Source organism: Leopardus geoffroyi, chromosome A2 (genome assembly GCF_018350155.1).
Source record: "Leopardus geoffroyi isolate Oge1 chromosome A2, O.geoffroyi_Oge1_pat1.0, whole genome shotgun sequence".
NCBI lineage: Eukaryota > Metazoa > Chordata > Mammalia > Carnivora > Felidae > Leopardus > Leopardus geoffroyi.
Window position 1 is genome coordinate 131710012 of NC_059331.1, and position 14756 is coordinate 131724767.

At 38.3% G+C, this 14756-nt stretch overlaps 1 long non-coding RNA gene across 1 annotated transcript; it reads left to right on the top strand.

Moving 5' to 3' along the window:
* The first annotated feature begins 3899 nt into the window (after positions 1-3899).
* On the top strand, positions 3900-6203 carry LOC123607670. The gene is made up of 2 exons (XR_006716845.1): positions 3900-4085; positions 5975-6203. It is a non-coding gene; the product is annotated as an uncharacterized LOC123607670 (long non-coding RNA).
* Positions 6204-14756: the final 8553 nt, after the last annotated feature.

Here is a 14756-nt window from a genome sequence, read left to right on the forward strand (position 1 = left end):
TGGGTAAGTGCATGGGTGGATTTCTCTTTTTTTTCTAGGCAGAGCCTGCATTTCACTAAATTCTAAAGGGAATTTCTAACTCTGAAAGCCTAAAGATTTTCCATATGTTAAAACTTGACTGAGTCAAATACTTAGTTGCAAACATGGGACATATTATTTGGCATCATAGAGCCTTCCCTTACTGAATTGCTTTTTAAAACAAAAAAATTATTGAAATATATTTGGCATATAACATAATGTTTCAGGTGTTCAACATAATGATTTGATATTTGTATATATTGCAAACTAATCACCATAAGAAGTCTACTTACTATCCATCACCACACATTTACAATTATTTTTCTTGTGATGGGAACTTTCAAGATCTACTCTCTTAGAAACTTTGAAATATGTAATTCAGTATTATTAACTGTAGTCTCCAAGTTTTACATCACATCCCCAGTACTTATATATTGTATAACTGGAAATTTGTACCTTTTGACCACCTTCACCCTAACTACCTCTGGCAACCACCAATCTGATTTCTCTAGGAGTTCAGTTTTTTGGTTCGGTTATGCTCTTGTATTGTTTTAGACTCCACATATAAGTGAGGTCATATGATGTTTGTCTTGCTCTGACTTATTTTTCTCAGCATAATGCCTTCAAGGTCCTTTCATGCTATCTCAAATGGCAAGATATCCTTTTTTTAATGTATGACTAATATTCCATTTTATGTATACACCACATCTTCTTTATCCATTCATTCATCAAGGGTCAGTTAGATTGCTATTGTAAATAGGAACATGCAGACACATGGCTATTGTAAATAATACTGCAACAAACATGGAGTGACATAAACTTTTCAAGTTAGTGTTTTTAGTTTTTTTTGGAAAAATGCCCAGAAGTGGAATTGATGGATCATATGGTAGTTTAATTTTTAATTTTTTCAAGAACCTTCGTGATGTTTTTCATAGTGGCTACACCAATGTACCTTTCCACCAACAGTGCATAAGGATTTCTTTTTCTCCACATCCTTGCCAACGCTTGTTATTTCTTATCTTTGATAATAGCCATCCTAACAAGTGTGAGATGATCTCTCTTCATGATTTTGATTGGCATTTCCCTGATAATTAGTGATGTTGAACACCTTTCCTTGGACCCATTGGCCATCTATATGTTCCTTTGGAAAGATGACTTTTTAGATTTTCTGCCCGTTGTTTTTTTTTTTTTTTTTTTTTTTTTTTTTTTTTTAAGATTTTACTTTTAAGTAATCTCTGCACCCAATATGGGACTCAAACTCACACATCTGAAATGAAAAGTCACATGTTTAACCAACTGAGCCAGTCAACTACCCATTTTAAATTGAATTTTTTTTCTTTTGAATTATGTGAGTTCTTTGTATTATGGATATTAACCTCTTATCAGATTTATGATTTGAAAATATTCTCTTGCATTTGGTGGGTTGCCTTTTCATTTTGTTGATAATATTCTTTGCTGTGCAGAAGCTTTTTAGTTTGATATAGTGCCACTTGCTTATTTTCACTTTTGTTGACTTTGCTTTTGCTTTAAAATCTGGAAAATCATCAACAAGACCCATGTCAAGGAGCTATCCTCCTATGTTTTCTTCTAGGAATTTTATGGTTTCAAGTACTACATGCAAATCCATTTTTAATAATTTTTGTGTATGGTGAAAGAAAGTGGTCTAGCTTCATTCTTTTGTATGAACCTGTCCACTTTTCTCAACACCATTTTTTAAAGAGACTATTCTTTCCCCAATGTATATTCTTGACTCCTTTATCATAAATCAAGTGACCATATATTCATGGTCTTACTTCTGGGTTTTCTGCTCTGTTCCATTGATCTTTATGGTTTTTTAAAAACGTTTTTAAATGTTTACTTATTTATTTTGAGAGTTAGGGCATGACAGGGGAGAGGCAGAGAGGGAAAGAGAGAATCCCAAGCAGGCTCACACTGTCAGTGCAGAGCACAATGTGTGGCTCAAATTCACAAACTGTGAAATCATGGTCTGAGCTGAAATCAGGAGTCGGATGCTTAATCAACTGAGCCACCCAGGCACCCCTAGGTGTCTGTTTTTAATGCAAATATTATACTGTATTGATTACTATAGCTTTGCAATATAGTTTCTGTTAAGTTTTTATTCAAATTCTAGTTAGTTAGCATTTGGTGTAGTATTAGTTTCATGTGTACAATATAGTGATTCAATATTTCCATGCATCACCCAGTGTGTACAACAAGTTCACTCCTTAATCCCTGTCACCTATTTAAACCACATCCCCACCCAGTTTTGTAATATTATTTGAAATCAGAAAATGTAATGGCTTCAGATTTGTTCTTCTTTCTTGAGATTGCTTTGGCCTGATGACTTCTGTAATTATCAAGTTTCTCTCTCTCTTTTTAAAATCTTTTTTAATATTTTAATTTATTTTTGAGAGAGAGAGAGAGAGAGAGAGAGAGAGAGAGAGAGAGAGAGAGAGAATAAGTGGGTGAGGGGCAGAGAGAGAGGGAGACACAGAATCAGAAGCAGGTTCCAGGCTCTGAGCTCTCAGCACAGAGCCCTACGTGGGGCTCGAACTTGTGAATTGTGAGATCATGACCTGAACTTAACTGACTGAGCCACCCAGGTGCCCCAAGTTTCTCTTACTTTTACTGCACAAAATTCAACCACAATTTGTGGCCCATATCTAGTTTACCTATAATTATATCTTATTTGTCACAACCCAATTTTATAATATGTTAATTTTTAACCTCTTGTGTATATATTATTTTTGAAAAATATATGATAAAAATAATAACTGTAACTTGAAGAATTCATCATTAATTTCTTGTGACAGATTCTTATGTTGTGCTAAGGGTTGCAATAACCACCTATGCCCAACATTAAACATAACTTCCCCACCCATCTTTAGAAGTACTTAAAGCGATTGTGACCCAAGATGATAACAGTCTGTAAGTATTTGTGGTCTACATAACAGGTGGAGGATTGTGAAATTTAGGATTGAGGGAGATGATAGAAAAGAATTAGGGAAAGAGCCTGGGAAGATGACATCGATTTTGAAGGAGAAAGTGATTATTTCTTGTGAAACAGAAGATAAAAAGGATAGAAGTAAAGATAAAGATATTTTAATGTGGATAGAATGTGAGAAGGAATAGGCAAGTGATGGCTCAGTACTTTCAGTAAAGGGAAAAATAAGAGGGGAATTTTAAGTTATCTTCATGAAAAGGGAGGGATAAAGTTAGTTCTGATATGAAGAGCTCCAGTGGGGTGAGAGGAGTGAATAAAAGACTAACAAAAAAAGTAGGTAAATAGGTCATTTCAATAGTTCAACAAATTTCTCTGAGTACTACTATGTTATGATACTGTGTAGGCACAGGGTCAGAGAAGATATAATCCCTTTCCTTGTGGTTGTCCCTCTAAATGGGAAAGCCACCACCAGGGCCCTGTTGAAAGGATATGAACATGAAACATTAGCATAATCACACGATGATCTTCAGCAATGCTTGCTGGACTCTGCAGGACAGGAGGTGGATTGGGGGCTGTGAAGATTCAGATTTACTAACAACCTGATAAGAATATTCAAGGCACCACTGGTGAACATGATGTCCACACTAGGAAAAGAGATACATAAGGTAAGGGAAAGCACTGCTCCTGTAGGGAGGGAGTACTGTGGGCATCAGGAAAGGCAGTGCCAACTTTAAGGGAGCCCTCAAGTGATCCTTCAAGTGATAAGAGGCCTCCCAGTTAAGTCCTGTTGGTGGGTCACTGAGACAGTGAGGAGGGACATGGATGAGTAAAAAGTGTTATAAAGATGTAATAAGGGCTTATGCATGTCATAATATGATTAAACAAATAGGAAGTATACAGGAGTTATGAGGAGTTGGATCCCCACAAATCTAAGAAAGACCAAGTCATATTAGGTCCAGCTCATCCAGGAAAGTCTCGAAGTACAGGGATTCTGATCCTGAAATCACCTCCGTTTACCTTGGTTTATCTTTTTGAGACACTTAGTTGCTTCTGAGAGGGCTTGCTATGAAGATTCCTTTCCTTTTTTTAGCTCTTCTTTTCTTTGGCCTGTTATCTGCCTCAGGTAAGACTTTAGCAATAATTAGGGAAAAGCTAATACAAATGAGAAGGCTCAATGTAATGACACAACAACCATTCGTTGGTAATGGTACATTGTAGGTGCTCAAGAATGTTTTGAATGAATGAATCATTGTTTCTTTATGAATGACCCTGGAAATAGAAAAGAATTTGGAGAATTCTAGGGTTCCCTTTCTATGTCATACTAAATTTCACATCTCAGCTATGAAATAGAATCTTGATTATTTCCAAGAAAAAGAATTTATAGATTTATCTGTTTTGCCAAATGATTTTACAAAATGATTTTGAAACCTTGAACTCAGGTCTTCTAACTCCCAGAACACCATGTACATTTTATTTCCACTGTCATGTTTCTCTACCTATTATGAGGAAAGTACAAATAGTATCCATTTTGTAGAGTTTTATTGTGAGACTTAACTGTGTTAATCTATGTTAAGAGCTTTAAAGAAGTACGTGACAAATAGTAAGTGCTCAAGAAACATTATTATCATCATCATGACAGTTTTTACCTCTTCTTTATTCCCTTCGGTAATTTTTTGCATTGAGTTCAGAATATCCTGAATCAAGATGAGCCCAGATAGAACTGTGCAGTTGTTTATCTTTAGAACTCCAGGTGCCCATGAAGTGATAAAGGGCTAATGGGGTTAAGAATGGAAAGGAAGGAATAGAGGAGAGAGAGAGAGAGAGAGAGAGAGAGAGAGAGAGAGAGAGTATACACACACACACACGCATATATATTCATCAGGAAGATGAAAACATTAATGACGTGGAGGTGAGAAGAAGGAGGAAGATGGCACCAATGATAGTGCTAGGGGGTTAGGCTGAGTCATTTAGAAAGTTTTGTTGCCATTAATAGAAATGCGACTGCAAGAAAATGAAGCTGGTTTGGGAATGAAGCCAGTTAATATGATTTTAGAAATGGTTGCTTTGAAGTGACAGTAAAACCTCCAAGTGGAAATAATCTACTAGACAGACAAGCGGAGATAGGAAACCAGGAGAAAGCTTGTGACTGAAGATAAACATTGTGGGATCTTCCACAGAAATATGACAGCTGAAGTTATGTGAATAGATTACTACGCCGAGGATAATTCTTTCCTTTCTCTTTCTTGCAGGCATGTTGTGCTCTGAGCACGGTGATGATAAGTGTGTGTGTTAGTGGAGGACAAAGGCAACACAGAAAACTACCATTCTCTTTTCTTCTTTATTCCTTCTCTCTCCTTTTCACTCTTCTCTCCACTTTACTGTCTCTCAATAGATATTTTTCCCGTTCCTGAATATATAAGATAGTTTACAAGTTGAATACAATATATTTTTTAAGCTAAATAATTAGTAAGAAGATTCAGACAAAGGAAAAGCAGTGGAGAAAAAAGTAATTTGGAATACTGATCGTATTGTGTTCCAAAATGATCCCTGGGTGAGTGAGGTAGCTGACAGTGGAGAATAGAGGAAGTCATTGATGTGGATTTCAGTTTGGAACATCCTGAGAAACTGCACCTACACATTATGTTCCTGCTTGTCCTTACGTGCTTGGAATGGTAGAACATCCATCATGTCCTTCCAGCGTGGCATGATCTTCTAGAAAGTACAGTTCTGGTACTTGTCCTAGGATCATCCAGTAATGCCAGCCTTATTTAATCCAAAGGAAGTTCAGTCAGTCTTTTACGCCAAGTCAGGAGTGACTGAATTCCCTGTCGCTTCCTTCTAAAATGCACTTTTTAAAAATCCTGATTAAAAGCTATTTTGTTCCCATGGGCCTTTGCCACTGATTCCACAAGTCTTCATATTCGCACTCTCTTCTAGAACTTTGTGAATATATCCACAAGTAAATATAGTCCCTGTTTTTGCTTATTTGTTTATCTTTCTGCTTAATTTTAGGAACTGAAGATGATTATATGGTCACTAGCTTCCTGGACTGTAAAAATCAAACACTGTGTAGTTCTCCAAATGAAAATGGAAACTGTTCTGATGTTAACAAGGAGGTTGGAATATGTGTCTTGCGTTTTAGAAAAAATGCAAAGCAACCAACCATAAAGAAATAGAATATTAGGAAGACAGGACAATCAACACCCTTGTCTTATCAGAAAATAAAGTCTGTTTTCTCTCATCTCTCTTTTCTTCTCTAGTGACACATTTATTTCTTGACAGTTTAGACAAAAGTTTATTATCAAGGAATTACAATGAAAGCCAACATTTCTTTTCGTCCAGACCAGTCAGAGAATACAGATGAAGAAAACAAAAGAAGACCTGTTCTTTCTGGGTTGGGGTGCGAGTTTGGGGGAGTGTGATGCGTGAGAGAAGATCTGAAGGGGCATTCCTGGTATGTGTGTGTAAGGTGTGGAAAGGGCAGGTGGAGTACAGGTTATCATGTTTTACTGCATATTGCGAATGGAGTCTTTGTTCTTTGTTTTGCAGATTTTGGTGAGGTCTTAATTTGCTTTTCAATAATTATTTTTGGCTCACAATCTTTGTAACAGGTTAGTGTTTGTATCATAACTTGTGGTTTCTTTTCCTGACCAAAGAAGCCACATCCACAATCTGGGTCTGGTGAGACAAGAAAGGAGACTTTGAGCCTGGGACTCCTTTCCTTCTGCTGGAGCCTTGGATGCCCATGCTTTCTAAAGTAACTATAATTCCCTGCACAGCATGGCTGTAGGAGGGCAAGGCTGTTCTCCCCAAGTACCTTGGTCCACCAAGATGCACGGATTCCTCTGTACAACTTCCCTCGGAAACTGCCCTCTTGGCTTTTTAGGAAAACCCAACTTGATGGAACATTTCTAATTTGGGTAGATCAGACTGCCTACCCATGCAGAAGTATTTGCATTTTAAATAGGTAGCTTAGTGGTAGTAGGTGAATTTCAGACTGTATAACTAAAAAGGAAGAATTTCAGGCAAATATGGGCCTTCCAATTAGGGCTCTGGCAGGAAACAAAAGTGACACTCAAAGAGGTTCCCAAAGGTATGAGTGGGCAAGGTGATCAGACAGGGCGGGGTCAGGGAAAGCAATGTGGGGAAGAAGCCTTTCATTGACAAGTCTCCCCTGAAGGGGTGGAGGGAGTTTCTAGCAAGGAAAAAAATAGAAAGTGGAACAACACAGCTTTGTCTTTTATTATTAATAGAATGGGGGCAGCAGTAAGGCTTATACCTGGCAATATTGGCATGGATGTGCTTCAAGTAAAGAGCTTTTGTTTGCTTGGTTTAGAATTCAGGTTGCGCCTGCAGAGCCTGCCCTTTGGGGTCTCCATGGCCTCCCAGAGGGGCGCTGTCCCCCACCCTGGTTTCTGCCCCTCCCCAGGTGAGCTGGTCCCTTTGTGATGCTGATGTAAGTGCCCAGGAGGGGCTCTTATGACTCCCTCGCACCCCCACTGCCACTTGCCTCGGGCAGATGTCTCTGTCAGATATGAGTCACCTGTTCCTGTCTAGCAGGCCCACGGCAGTGGGTGAGGCAGTTCTTGCTCTGACAACATTGGGGCCCTGGTCAGCCAGCACACGCTCCTGACTAAGGTAACCCACGAAGACCAGACCCCAGGGGCTGCAGAGTCGAGCTCCCAGTGATGTGAGGGATGCAGGCTGGGCCAGCTAGGTGGTTCCAGTGCCCGAAAAGCCCTTCCTGCCCTGTAGATCATGGTTATAACCCTAGATGCTGTTTCCAATGTCATGTCTGCTTTAGAAATGGTACGTTAAAAACATGTAAAAATGTACTGTTCATGCTTTTTCACCTCCGTAAATGTATCATTTTCTGTTTCCCTACTTGTTCTTCCACCCCCATCCCCACCCCTCCAAGTGTCCAGAGATGGTTGCACTAATTTTCCGAATGGCCTCCCAACCTCAGACTTGCTCTCAAATTCCTTCTTGATTGTCCGACCAGATGTGTGTGTGTGTGTGTGTGAGTGTGTGTGTGTGTGTGTGTGTGTGTGTGTGTGTGTGAGAGAGAGAGAGAGAGAGAAGAGGGAGGGGGAGGGGGAGGGGATTCTACGGCTTATCTATTTCGTAGGGGGTAGGGAGTTGAATTTTATATGCCCAGATTCACGTGTTTACTGGTATGTATACTCAGAGAGGACTCCTGGGTATGTGCTGTACTTATGGTCTCTGGGAAATGAGTGCCAGAGAGTCCCATGAGCCTTGCTTTTGCTTTGGCAAGCCAGAGTGCACCAAGATCCCAGCTCCTCAGTCAGCAAGGCTGACAAATTAGAAAGGATGGGTCACTATTCTTGTGGCTGTTTTGTAAACTGCATACAGTTGTAAGTGGTACGCTGCTCACCAACCACCCCACCATCACCCATAAAACAAACAGTAACAACAGCAAGCAATGGCAAAAACAGGTGGGGCACCTGTGTAGCTCGGTGGGTAAAACCTCTGACTCTTTTCCGCTCAGGTTATGATCTCACAGTTCAGTTTATGAGTTCAAGCCCCATGTTGGGCTAGGCACTGACAGTGCAGAGCCTGCTTGGGATTCTCTCTCTCTCCCTCTGCCTCTCTCCCTCTCTCTCAAAATAAATAAATGTTAAAAAAAACCCAGCCATGCAAAATGACAGTAATTCATATTTTTACTACTTAATGTGAGATAGGTAGTATTTACCACTTGTGTACCAATGAAGAAACTAAGGCAGCTGAGAGGTTGAAGAATCTTCCTGGGATCATGTGGGTTTTGAGGGGTGATGTCAGTATTCAAATTCAAGCAGAAGTCTGTACCCACTCCCCAAAGAAAGCAACTAGAAGCAAATGTGTAACTTGAACGTAGAAACTTGAAGCAACATATAGTGACTAGAACAAGTTCAAAACAGGCCAAGCCAATCACCTTGATTGAGTGAAGATTGGAGGGTCTCAGTTTCTACACAAAGAGTTATATTGACCTTTTAAGTAGAGTATTAGGGAGCTGGCGACAGTAACAGGATCCACAGGTAACAGAGGAAGAACCAGTTTTAAAACGTGGTCCATGTAAAACATTCTTTTCAGTCCATACTATCCCAAAAGGACTCAATTAAAAATATAAATACAAGAGACTGCAATCTCCTTTAAGAAAAATAATTTATGTACTACAACCAGAAAGATGTCAATTGGAATAAGCCCTGATCTAGTCACATTAAGGTTAGCGAACCCTGAAGGCTTTGAAGTTAATCACAGTATATTCAGGAGTGTGATGCATTAATCTTGGGGTAACCAGAAAATCGAGTACGCATCAGTAAATTTATATGTGAATTTATACTGATTGATTGGCAAAGAAATATCTTAGGCTTTGCTTACACATTTTCTAAGCAGTATTAAAAACATTTAATAAGATGATTGTGAAGTTCCAAGCTAAATTTGGACACACAAGTCTTGAGTTTCCATCCCGCTGAGCAGCATCCTGGTAGTGGCTGCTGGAGGACAGATTCTTAGAGGTGCTCTGCCTGAACCAACCAGCTGAGCAGCCTTGGGACCTTAACATAGCTGGCAAAGCAGATACCGGAACCTGCACTTAAAAGAAACTGGGAAAAACAAATATCATGTTTTGATTTCAATTTAATTCAGCAGGTTTGTTGGGTATTTATGATGTTTGCTACATAGTACCAGTTTAAATACATTTCTGCATTTGGGAGTCTCTTGGATGCATTTATGTAGCAACACCATTTAGGCTTCATAATGTGAATTATTCCAAACAGTTGCCTGAGACAGTGGGATGACATTGTCATCAACCAAGTTGACCAAGATCGTAGTGCTGGTGAGGGGAGAGGAAAGTCGGTATATCTGAAAAGCTGTCAGTCTGAATCAAGAGGCTTCAAATGCTCTTTAACTTAATAATCCCACTTCTAGTTTTATACAGGGAATAAATAGAAGTATGGCCGGAGATTGGGTTAGAAGTGTATTTATTGCAGCTTTTTACACTTCAGTTGCTCTCTTGTCATGGCTGAGTTGTCTGAGTTCGTCATTCTTCCCATTCTCCTCTTTCCCAAGTCCCCTTCACCTTGCCCATAATTTCTATTACCTTCTCTTTGTAGAAGCCTACAAATTTCCTTCTCTTCTCACAGAGCAGCCACTGACTGACATGTTTACTTGGGTGTCTCAAAGACATTTCAAATTCAGTAGCCCAAATGGAATTCATGTTTTTCTACTTGGTGCTCTTCCAGTTTTCCTATGGGGAAATCATGTCATTACTAAAGAGACTTCAGTGACTTTTCATTGCTCTTAAAATAAGGCTCTCCTATGTAATTATAAGGATGAAAATAAAATTCTAAAAATTAATATGTCCAAGCCAATGAACTCCCCCTTTCCTTCCAATTTTAGGAAGGACTGGACATTCTAAACCAAGTAGAAATATACCAGATATCCAACCCTGACATTCCTTAGGTTCAGCTGGTAATTTCTGACTATCTTGTCACAGAGTCTTCTTAGGGGTAGTAATAAGATGGTCTTTGAAAATAGAATTGAACTTCTGGAATGAAAAGTACAAAGTATATATTATGATTTTCATTATTGAGTTTTGTTGATTATTATTATCCTAACCATCTTAAGAACTATTTCCTAAGAACTAAGAGCTGTTATGGGTACAAAATAGGGTTTTTTGGTTTGTAATTCAGAAAAACCAGTGAGACTGGATCACTAACAGATGTGTTATTTGTAGGCCTTCCTTAAATGATTTATGCAGCATCATTCTATTGGGTTCACCTTTACAAAGAATAAAACAAAACAGAATTCAAAGTCATAGACAGAAAGCCAAACCTATCCACCCGGCTCAAGGAGTGTACAATGGAACGAGAGTGATAAGCATACAAACTCTGTAGCGTTGAGAGCACCGTTCTCCAGGGCAGGGTTTCTCATGCAAGGTTGCATGTTACACTGTTCTGGGGAGCTTATAAAAGTTTGAATACCCTGGCTGTACATTGGAATCTCGGGCTATGACCCAGGATGAGCACTTTTGAAAGCTCACAGACAATTTCTTCGAGGAGTCAGGTTGGAGAATTAACTATGAATGTATCACCTTGTTAATGAATTTCATTCTTTTAAACCTTGAAAAAAGCCTTTTAAATATGAGTCTGAATTTAAAACAAATGCAAATTTTAATGTGGGGATTACAGAGGCAGATTTAGAGTTCTTTTAATACTGTTTCACTATCTGACAAAGGGGAGAGTTAGGAACCAAGATGGTGTGACTTTTAGGCAAGAAAGCAAAGTGTAAAACGATTCTTAGTTTATTGTAATACTTCAAAACTCCATCTCTTAGGGGAAAAGAAAGAAACATCTGAGCACACAAACTTGTTTCATGGCTGTTTCTGGAAACGTGCTCACCGGCATCCTCGTAACCCAAGTGTGAAAAGAAATCACATCAAGTCCTGTTGTATTTCTTGTGTTGGCACTCCCAGTGTTGATTTTAGAAGCACTCACCTTTTTGAGGGCCTCAGGATGATTTTCATTCATTCACATGTTCAGGTCAGAATAACTCTTCTGATTAACTTATTTTCTTCCTCCTGAAGATACTAAAGAGATAGAACAAAAACTACACCAAGTGCTTGAATGTATATTTTAAGAACTGTTTCTGAGTATCTTCTGTGATGAAACCCTCCATTTTGCCAACCAGAACTTGCTTAGGATCTTAGTGGTATTGCTCCTCAGAAAGCCACCCTCCTTGTTCAGAGCTCAATAGCAGAGATGGGGTTTTTCGACTTCTGAGATATGATTAATATTCAAAAGCTCATTGGAATAGACCATAAAAAAGCAAAGATCAGTCCCAAGGCATTTTCCAGTTAAAGCTCTCCCAGTCCTCTGAACCATCTTAACTTCACCTAACCATCTTAACAAATCATCTTCTAAGTCATTAATTACTAAAAATTAACTGGAGATTTTGAATTCCTCTTTTCTACTAATTACTGTAAATTTTGTTGATCTCATTGTGTTTTTAGGGAAGAATAACAAACCCATCTAAATTTATTAGGCAGTACATATTTAGAGGATATCTTTAAAGTGTACTGAAGTTGTGCTTTCAATTAGAGATTGAAAGAGATTCAATATGCTTTACAAATAATTGGTTTCCAAGTATTGTTCCAAGTGTGTTGGTGGCAATGATATCTTATGGAAATATTATAAAACAATAAAAATGGTAAGTCTCATGCTTAAATAGAAAAGATTATTTGCAAAGATTATTTTGGACACTATTACCAAAACCATCTTGGGCCTAACCACCACATGAAGAAACACTGCTTGTTGAATTGCCAGTCAGATTTAAATCTGGATTTCTGTTCCTAACAGTGATAAGGGATATTTTTCAGAGATCATGATTGCTTTTCATGATACCTAAAAAGGCTAAACAGTCAGATTTCCGTACATTTTTTTATGCCTTGTTTCTAAATTTATCATGAATTTTCCTAACCATTTTCTGAATCAGTTTGTATTTTTAGTTTAGACTACAAGTTCACTGTGGGCAATTAAAATGCACAAAGAATACCTTCTTCACATATCAGCATTTTCTCAAGATTCATATGACCTCTAAACACATAATCCATGATTTAATGAATTACTATAAAATTTTCTATTTTTATCAAAGCAATATTTGGATATAGTGTTTAAGTAAAATACTACTATAAGATTTTTAAAGAACAAAGAGTAGCCTTTAGATATATCTCATCCCTACCCTGATTCCTGTTTCTAGTCTTTCTATTTAATGATTTCTCCTGGAATTTACCTGTATATTTCTCAATAACATGCTTATATCGCTATTTTTTTATGTTTCTTTTATAGACATTACATATTGGCTTTCTACCCTGGGAGATGATGATTTAGCTCTCTTAAATCATCTCTTTCAGACACAGACAACCTCTGTGCCTCTGTCTCTCTCTCTCTCTCACATACTCAGTCTCCCAGCTGCATGTACTCTGCATGTAATGCCCCGTCTCAGTCCTCTCGATGTAATTATTTCACAGTTTTTGGTTAAGTCCCTATTTAGTATTTGCATCATTAGGACACAGTTATCATTCACAGATGTCCCACGCATAGTGTACGATTATTACATTTCCTTTCTTGTAGGGCTTGTTGTTTCTCCTGGCATTAATATACTTCAGTGTTTTTGTTTGCTTGGTTAGCTATTTTTTTTTACTGAACTTAGTATATGGCAGACACTGTGCTAAAAACTTTACAATACAGCAGAATTTTATCTCTTGCACGTCTCCTGTGAGGTAGGTATTTTTATCATCCCCATCTTACAAATGAGGAAACTGAGTCATAGAGAGGTGGAATAACTTGTTCACCTTGAAATGTGAACACAGGCATCCTGACCCCCTTAACCACAGCAGAATTACAGAAAGGTGGCCAAAGCTTTCTAGTAGAGGCTTGAGATAAGAATAGTGTTATCAGTGAAAATGAGAGAACTGGGGACATGATTCAGACTGAATTTTTCTTGGCAAATGGAGAAGAAGAAAATATTAGAGTGATGTACATCAGGATATAAAGATATCTGTCCTCTGGACATTTAGACATATGTGATTGGGGTAGAAACCTGTGCTGTGCATAGGGTTGGAGAATCCTTAACAGGAAAAAGGTAGGTTAATAGATAAGAAAGTATAATTTTTTCCATGCAAGCGCACATGCAGAAAGAAGAGTAGAGAAAATGGAGTTGAACTTTATGGTAAATACACAGTTAAAGATGGGAGAAAAGAAGAGAAACCAAAAATCAGCAACAGTCAGAAATGTGGGAGGAGAATCAGAGGAAGGCTAAGACCCACTTGCCCAAAGGATGAACACAAAATAAAGATGGTTAAGTCTTTCAGAGAAATGGGAGAGTGATGAATGAGGAAAAACAGATTTGGGAAGTAGGTGGTAATTGATGACCTCCACAAACTATTATAAATATTAGGTATAAATATCAGTAAATATTCCTACACTTCATTTTGTATTATTTTTAAATTTTATTTTGTTTCATTTCTGCTATATTTTTGTTTGTTTTGGGTAGACAGAAAGAGTGAATTGTTGCTTTCTGGGCCAAGCCCCCAAAATCTTGCCCAGAACTTCTGTACCAGCAAAGTCAGAGAACCACAGAATGTCAACAATGAGAAGGATCTCAGGAATTTATCCTGGCTCATTTCATCTTATCTGGGAGGGCTGGGGAGGAAATTGAGGCACAGAGTATTTGAGTGACTCCCAGCAGGGAGGCTCCAAGTTGGGCCTGGAGGTTTGAGTTGAATATAGGTCTCTATTTTTTGTCTCACTGTGGGTTTGGAACAACAGATAGAGTCAGCTAAAAGCATTACACTGTCTTCTGACTTCCGTAGACTCCATAGACTCCCATAGACTCCATAGACTTCCGTAGACTCCATAGACTTCCATAGACTTGTTGCACAAGCACCACATCATGGAGTGAGACCAAATGAAGAGGTTTGTTTGTTTTTAATCCTCCATGAATACAATGAGCTGTGCCTGGTTTGTTTGGTTTTAATCCTCCATGAGTACAATGAGCTGTGCCTGGTTTGTTTGGTTCAGTGCTTTGGGTGTTTCAATGTCTCTGTTAGATATAATAAGCATATTTAGAATCAGTAGTGTCAGAAAGAAATACATCTTCCTTCTGGAAATGGAGATCTATTTAAAGACTTTAAAATTGTGACACATAACTTGTAGCATTGAACAATATTGAAAATAACAGTGGTTGAGATTTTAAGAATGAGTTTTTGTATAATTTGGGGTGGTTTAGCCCATTA